Source organism: Hylobates moloch, unplaced genomic scaffold, assembly GCF_009828535.3.
Source record: "Hylobates moloch isolate HMO894 unplaced genomic scaffold, HMol_V3 SCAFFOLD_16, whole genome shotgun sequence".
Taxonomy (NCBI): domain Eukaryota; kingdom Metazoa; phylum Chordata; class Mammalia; order Primates; family Hylobatidae; genus Hylobates; species Hylobates moloch.
The window spans coordinates 53,226,069-53,233,574 of record NW_026652291.1 but is presented as its reverse complement, the minus strand read 5'-3'; the positions used below and the strand labels follow the sequence as shown (position 1 = coordinate 53,233,574).

General features: G+C 38.9%; 1 protein-coding gene across 1 annotated transcript in view; it reads right to left on the bottom strand.

Annotated features, from left to right (window-relative positions):
- Positions 1-1,408: 1,408 nt before the first annotated feature.
- Positions 1,409-7,506, bottom strand: part of TXNDC16 (thioredoxin domain containing 16) — a 148,753-nt gene continuing 142,655 nt past the window's right edge. The window contains exon 24 of the mRNA XM_058429389.1: positions 1,409-3,832. The gene's annotated coding sequence lies outside the window, so the exon portion shown is untranslated. The remainder of the gene's footprint in view (positions 3,833-7,506) is intronic.

Below are 7,506 nucleotides of genomic sequence, written 5' to 3'. Positions count from 1 at the left end.
TGAACTAAAAATATCAATAAAGTTTCACTTTCAGCACAAAACTAGAAATGATGTAAATACAATTTTTTTATCTTGAAGAATTATGATTTTAAGTTGGAGGAGGGATGAAGGAATTAACAACTGTGTTTATGCTATTGGCGTATGTCTTGGCCAGTTTTGCTAGTAAACATCTTTGTCAGTTCTATGGGAGCAATTAAACATGAAATATGCAAGTTTTGAATATTGCCAAGTCTTCAGGAACACGTCACTCTCATAAAATGAAACCGTATTGTACTTTCTCTGCTTTAGTCATATGCCTGTACTATTCATGTCAATAAAGTTTCTTTAATTTGTTGACTGGCATCTGGGTTTTAAGAAGCAGAGAAGAGAATCATGATAAACTTAAGTTCCAGGCCATTAAGCGATATTTAGAAAAACTGAAATAAATAGTTAATTGGATACAGTCATCTTGTAAGCTTTAATAGTTTTTCTGCCTTTTTTGCAGTCATGAAACTCTTTGACAACCTAAAGAAAGCTATGGGTCTAGGGCCAGGCGCTTGGGAGGCCAAGGCGGGCAGATCACTTGAGGTCAGGAGTTCAAGTCCAGCCTGGCCAACACGGTGAAACCCCATCTCTACTAAAAATACAAAAAATTAGCAGGTTGGGGTGGTGCACGCCCGTAATCCCAGCTGCTGGTGAGGCTGAGGCAGGAGAATCACTTGAACCTGGGAGGCAGAGGTTCCACTGAGCCAAGATCATGCCATTGCACTCTAGCCTGGGTGACAGAGCAAGACTCCGTCCCCCTCCAATCCCCCCCGAAAAAAAAAAAGAAAAATGGGTCTAACCCCCAGAAGAATGTATACATGTTCACATACACTCCACTTTACCTATGTGTATTACAGACCCCAAGTAAAAAAATCCCTCCTTAGATATAGGATATTTGTGGAGTAGAGTTCTGCATAAGCAAGCACAGGTCCTCTAACACAGCCACCTCTACCTGCAGTTTCAGCAGTCAGCCTCTAGCTTACTAGGTGCATGTGTAGATAGAATGTTGTCCTGGGTTCCAATTACCCTTCCATCAACCTTCCTAAATGTTCTGGGACTTCTCTTTGTATTCAGGATCAAAGAATTTTAGACTATTAAACCAAAGGTGAAACAAGATTCCTGACGTTACAAATATTTACAACTATTTTTTTGGTAACTATCAAAGAGCACTAATGACAACTAAAACAATTCAGAGACACACGGAATAGAACAAACTACACAATGTGCTAAATTTCATATGATAAAACATGAGTTAGGTAATCAGGGATAGTTTTTTCTTCAAATAGTTTATTAAATCAATTTGTACCAGAAACACACGCACACACAGGCACACATATATGCACATATACATATATGGGTATACATAGTGAAGCTCTGAAATTACACGAACACACATCGTATTTATATTAATATATTTTTAGATATTATTTACCAAGACTATGCCTTTCTTGAAAAGATATCAAGATTTGAAAATCCAAAAATATAAAACAAGAATCTGTGGATTTTCATTTAAAAAGTAATTCTTGGGCCAGGTACAGTGGCTCACGCCTGTAATGCACTTTGGGAGGCTGAGGCGGGTGGATCACGAGGTCAAGACATCAAAACCATCCTGGCCAAAATGGTGAAACCCCATCTCTACTAAAAATACAAAAAAAAAAAAAAATTAGCTGGGAGTGGTGGCATGCACCTGTAGTCCCAGCTCCTCGGGAGGCTGAGGCAGGAGAATCGCTTGAACCTGGGAGGTCGAGGTTGCAGTGAGCAGAGATCGCGCCATTGCACTCCAGCCTGGGCACAGAGCCAGACTGTGTCTCAAAAAAAAAAAAAAGTAATTCTTAATTTTAAAAAAGTACAAAATTATTTCTTCAACTAGAAGTTTTGTTTATTCAACTACTTGTCACACATCTATATAAAAGGGCATTTACCCACAGGATTATTTTATTATTATCAGAAAACATAAAAGATGAGTTGAAAGACATCATCAAAAAAATCTCTATTTTAAAAAGACACTTTGGAGCCATAAAAATCATTATTTTTCTCTAGTAGACCAAAAGCTAAAGATCATTTTCAGGGGGATGGACCAACAGCAATGGACAGAGCCTGAATTCTCAGATTTCCCATAGCATCAGTGGAGAGAGAAAACTTCCACTTTATGAAGTTGGATTGGAGCAAGTGTTAACAAAATAAAGTCTTCTACACATTAAAAAAAAATCTCATACCAGCTCATTAAGGGAGCAAGGGAATTACTAGAAATAACTCTGAAATTCCTTCCCACAAATACTGAACTTTCATTCTTTTTACAATGCGTGTCTGTCAACAATTATGAGAAGGAACAGTAAAACAAGGAAAACCAGAAATTGCTGATTATAGGTTCTGTTATGAACAAATATATATTTTTAAATTTTATATTTTCAATGGTAGACATGATTTCTTATATGTTTATAATAATTGCACTTGGGTTGATTCCTAGAAACTTGGGAAAGCATAATCGCATAGTTAAGAGGTTTTACATTTACTTTTAGAAAGGCAAATCATCTCATGCATTCCTATAAGAAAAAATACCATTGTGAATTCTTGGGTTTAAAATACAAAAATGCTTTCTCAGGAAAAATGAATTATGATCAAAATTTTAAAAACCAGAGATGCAGAACTCAATCAGAAATTCCCTTCATAAGCTAGGGGAAGTGACCGAGGATAAATCAGAACCCTAAGACTAAAAAAGTTTCAGGTACTGGTTGTGTCTTCAGTGTTTTCCCTGAAGCCCAAATCAGATTTAAGTAAGATCTAAGAGGTATGAAAGGTCTGCCTTGAATCCTAGAGCTTGGAAAGTCTTTTGGAAAAGACATGGAGAAAAGAAACACCTTTGTGAAAACCTAGACAACTATGGCCCAGTGACTGGGATATATTTGTAACAACGTAGAAAAGGCGAAAAACAACAAATTCTATGCACAGGTGACTGATGATTTAAAATATCAAAAACTTTAAAAGTCCCTTATACCATTGAAAACGTACACTTTACAAAAGCACTATACCATGTAATTCAGATTCTGAGAGCTGTACACACTTAAAAGCAGAAAGTGTTTGCAGTACTACTTACAACAGCATCACTTAAAACACAAATCTTCAACCAACAGGTGATAAATGGCAGCACAAAGACATTATCTAAAATATATTCTCCCCTAAATTTGTTTTATAAAAATCCTGCCTAGGGCTGAAATTCATCAACTTCTGAAAAATAAGAATTTGGAAAGTCTCAGTTTCAAATGTCCAAGAAGAAATCTCATAACCATGGCTCAGCGGCTTCCTTAGGTGACAAAAACAGGGTAAATCAATATTATAGTTCATCAATACCACAAAATGGATTGTAGGTTGCATTTGCCAGGCCTTCTTTCACAGTGTCCTGGGGTTTATTTTCCTCTCTCGTGGGTTCTTCTTTATTCTATCATTTATTATCATTTATTATAATCATGGTTTGATGGTTTCTCCCACGTATTTTCAGAGCATCTTAGGCAAGCTCCTTTACTTCTCTGAGCCTTAGTTTCATCATTAGTAATATAAAAATGGAAATATCTACCACTCAGATCTTCCTTCTTGGGACATGAGTGTGACTCGCCTTCTAAAACATGGAGTATCTCTTCCCCACACACCTGGGAATTTACTACAGTTTCATGGCAATTATTTTTTCATGATTTGTCTTCAAATTTACAGCTTATCATGGATTTTTTTTACCATGTCTCCTTAAAAGATACAAAAGGATCTACCATTTCCTCTGTCTTGTTCTCCTGCATTTCCTGCTTTTCATGCCTAGAAACTAAAAGATTACACTCACATCATGAACATCCATACTAACAACATCCAATAAAATGCTATCAATCTGAAAATTTCTGATCTTGACTGTCACTCCATCTTCACTTTAAAAAAAAATTGTTTTTAAAGGAAAATTGCTGTAAGATTTTAATTCACATCCATCAACATCCATCCCTCTACCCCTACCCCTCGCCTCCCATCAACTGCTCCTACCTAACTTATGGTCTACGGGAAACACCCTTGACTTGCAGTCTGCATGCCTGGTTCAAGTTTTGATTCTACTCCTTAAGAGCTTCAGAAAAATCTCAACTGGCTGGGCATGGTGGCTCACTCCTGTAATCCCAGCACTTCGGGAGGCCAAGGCGGGCAGATCACGAGGTCAGGAGTTCGAGACCAGCCTGGCCAAGGTGGTGAAACCTCATCTCTACTAAAAATACAAAAACTAGCCAGGTGTGGTGGTGGGCACCTGTAATCTCAGTTACTCAGGAGGCTGAGGCAGGAGAATTGCTTGAACCTGGGAGGGGGAGGTTGCAGTGAGCTAAGATCATACCATTGCACTCCAGCCTGAGAGACAGAGTAACACTCTGTCTCAAAAATAAAAAAAAGAAAGAAAGAAAAATCCCTTTAACCAGGAGTTCCCAAGCAGGTTCACTATCAGCATCATCTGGGCAGCTTTTTAACTGTTAAAGCAGAATCTTGGAGAGGGTAGCGGAGGGGAGGAGAGTGAAGCACACAAAAAAATACAAGGGTCTGTTTTACGAAAAGCTCTGCTACATGATGCAAATGAAGACTCTAGTTTGTGACCTATGTGCTGTAACTTTTTATTTATTTATTATTTATTTATTTATTTTGAGACGGAATCCTGCTCTGTCACCCAGGCTAGAGTGCAGTGGCACGATCTCGGCTCACTACAGCCTCCGCCTCCCAGGTTCAAGTGATTCTCCTGCCTCAGCCTCCTGAGTGGTTGGGATTACAGGCCCATGCCATCATGCCTAGCTAAATTTTGTATTTTTAGTAGACCTCAAGTAATCCTCTGCCTTGACCCCGCAAAGTGCTGGGATTACAGGTGTAAGCCACCGCATCCAGCCCTATGTGCCATAACCTCTTGGTTTTGTTCCTAGCTTGTAAAATACTGAGTCTATTTTATAATGATATTGTGAAGACTAAACAATGTATAGGAAAGGGCTTTATAAATGGGAAACTGAATATAATACAAGGTAGTATGAATCAATATTTTTGTAAAGTTTAGAGTAAAATAAACTTATTATCAATCATTTCTGCAGCAACCATCACACACAGGGTGTGATGTAAACATATCAATACTATCTTCTGAAATGCTCATAGTATAAACTCTGTGAGTATACCAGAACACAATTTTAAAAACTCATAAAGGAGTTTTAAAACTGAAAAACAATATGTTTTCACAAGACTTTAGAATAACAAACATCTAAATAATTTCATTCTTTCTGACTTCTTGAATTACATTAAGACTTTATTGTGGGAATCTGCTTCTCAAAGTCCCAGTCTTCTAGGAAACCGGAGAAACACTGGAAGACTTTGAAGCCAAACTAAAGAAAAGAAATGGATGTGCAAATATTGGTATTGGTCTGTCTCCTTCCCATACCTAAGTTGTTTCCTGGAACCATAGTAATTGAGATGCTAAGGGAGGTTTACTAACTCAGTTCCCATTTTGTGCAATTTATATTGCAAGGGAATAAACTGTACTCTAATTGTCTGAAAAATCATTTCAGGAAATGACTTTGGCCCTAGAGAGTATCTGATTCATTGTAATTTCCATGATAAAACATTCACCTACAATTTTTAATCCCCCAGAGGGCTTAATCTACTTATGTTAATGCAAGCAAGGGGGCTGGTAGAAAGGGACTCTTACTCTAAAATGATTATAATTATCATTTTAGGGAGACCATGCGTTTAAGGTAATCTATCATAGATGTTTAATTCTCCTCTTTCATCAAAATAGAAACACTTGAAGTTTACTTTTTTTACTCTTGGGAATGGGTGGGGAATAACTGAATAGGCTTGTAACCCTAATTCATAACCTACAATTCGGAGTTCAAGCTCACTAGTTCAACAACACTTTGCTGTATCTGGCTCCTGTTCCTCTCTGGCCTCCTGCATGTCTTTTCTTCAAACACTCCACTCCAAATGGAACTAGTGCTCTTGTTTCTGCCTGCACCAGGCTGTTTGAGATCTCCGTGTCATCACCCAGGCTCTTTCCTCTCCCTGGAAATGGCTTTAGTAAATTCTACTTATACTCCAAAATTCAGCTCAAGCATCCTCTCCCCAGGAAGGTTTTCTGGCCCCCAGACTAATTTAGCTGCTCCTCCTCCAAGATTCCCCACAATCCTGGGCCACCCTTTGCCTCAGCACTTATAACAACATGCAAAAGTGATTTCCATGTCTCTCCCACACACTAGATGCTAAGTTCCTGCAGGTAATGGTTCATTCCTTATCTGACTTTATGTTCACAGCACTTAGCTCAGAGCTGGCACTTAATAGGCATCACAGATATTGGTTGGTTGAAGGAATGAATGTAAATGAATGAATGATTTGATCTAAAGATGTGTGGCATGAAATCTCAGAGAATCAATTATGCCACTTGCCAATACTGTAATAACTGCATATATTCTAATTTTTTGTGTAGCCAGATTTTTTTTCTTTTAAGTGGGAAAAGCTGAACTCAACTTCTCTGGTAAGCAAGTAGGCAATACAGGGAGTCACTTTGGGTAATTGCCCTTGTTCTTTGAAGAGTCATTTGAATTGTTCTTATACGTTAAGCAAATGTAAGCCAAGATCCTCTGCTTATAGAAAAGGTTATATACCCTTTTCTAATACCCTTTGGTATTCACAGTTCCAAGAAGGCGTGAAGTAATTTGGACAAGCATCCCTGGGCTTTGGGACAACTTCTCAGTGGGCCAGAATGTCACTGAACAATGCTCAGGGGCAGGGAAGGACAAGGGGCTCCCTAAAATAAACCTTGAGGGTAGAAAGGTACTAGAATTGTTAAATGGACCCAGCACTGAACTGATAGAGAAGAGCAACAGCAATCCCGAGTCAAGAGATGGCAGATGCTGGAACTGCTTCAACCCAGATTCAGGGCACATTTACACTCTGGGGAAGTAGCTATGTGTGAACCAAAGTTGCTGGTGCCTAACAGCTGTAACATTTGGGGACCCAGGCCTCCTTTTGGCATGGAGCTTCTCAATGGAGAACTTCTAGATCATCCTTACTGCTATTACTGGGGCGTATCTTCAAACCAGCACCAAGAACAAGGCAGAATAGTCATGGCCCGTCCCCTTATCTTCCATTTTCCCTTCTGTCTCAGAGGCTGTGGATTTGTTACATCTTCCATTACTGTTTTCCAGTTCCCAGCTCTTTTGCAGGGGGGAGTGGCTATATGGCCCAGCTCTGGCCCAAGTGTGATATACAAGCAGAATCTCTCAGGCGACTTTTGATTAAGCCTTTGTTCTTCTTATAAAATGGAGGTATCAAGCACCCACCTCTCTCTTTCTTCCTGCCTTAAATACATATTAGATGCTTGAACTTCAACAAGCATCTTGCAGAAGAGAGGAAACAAGCCATTACATTATGGAGAGCAAAGCAAAGAGACAGAACCTAGGACATTGCTACCACCATGAAGCTGCTATATCTGGTGAC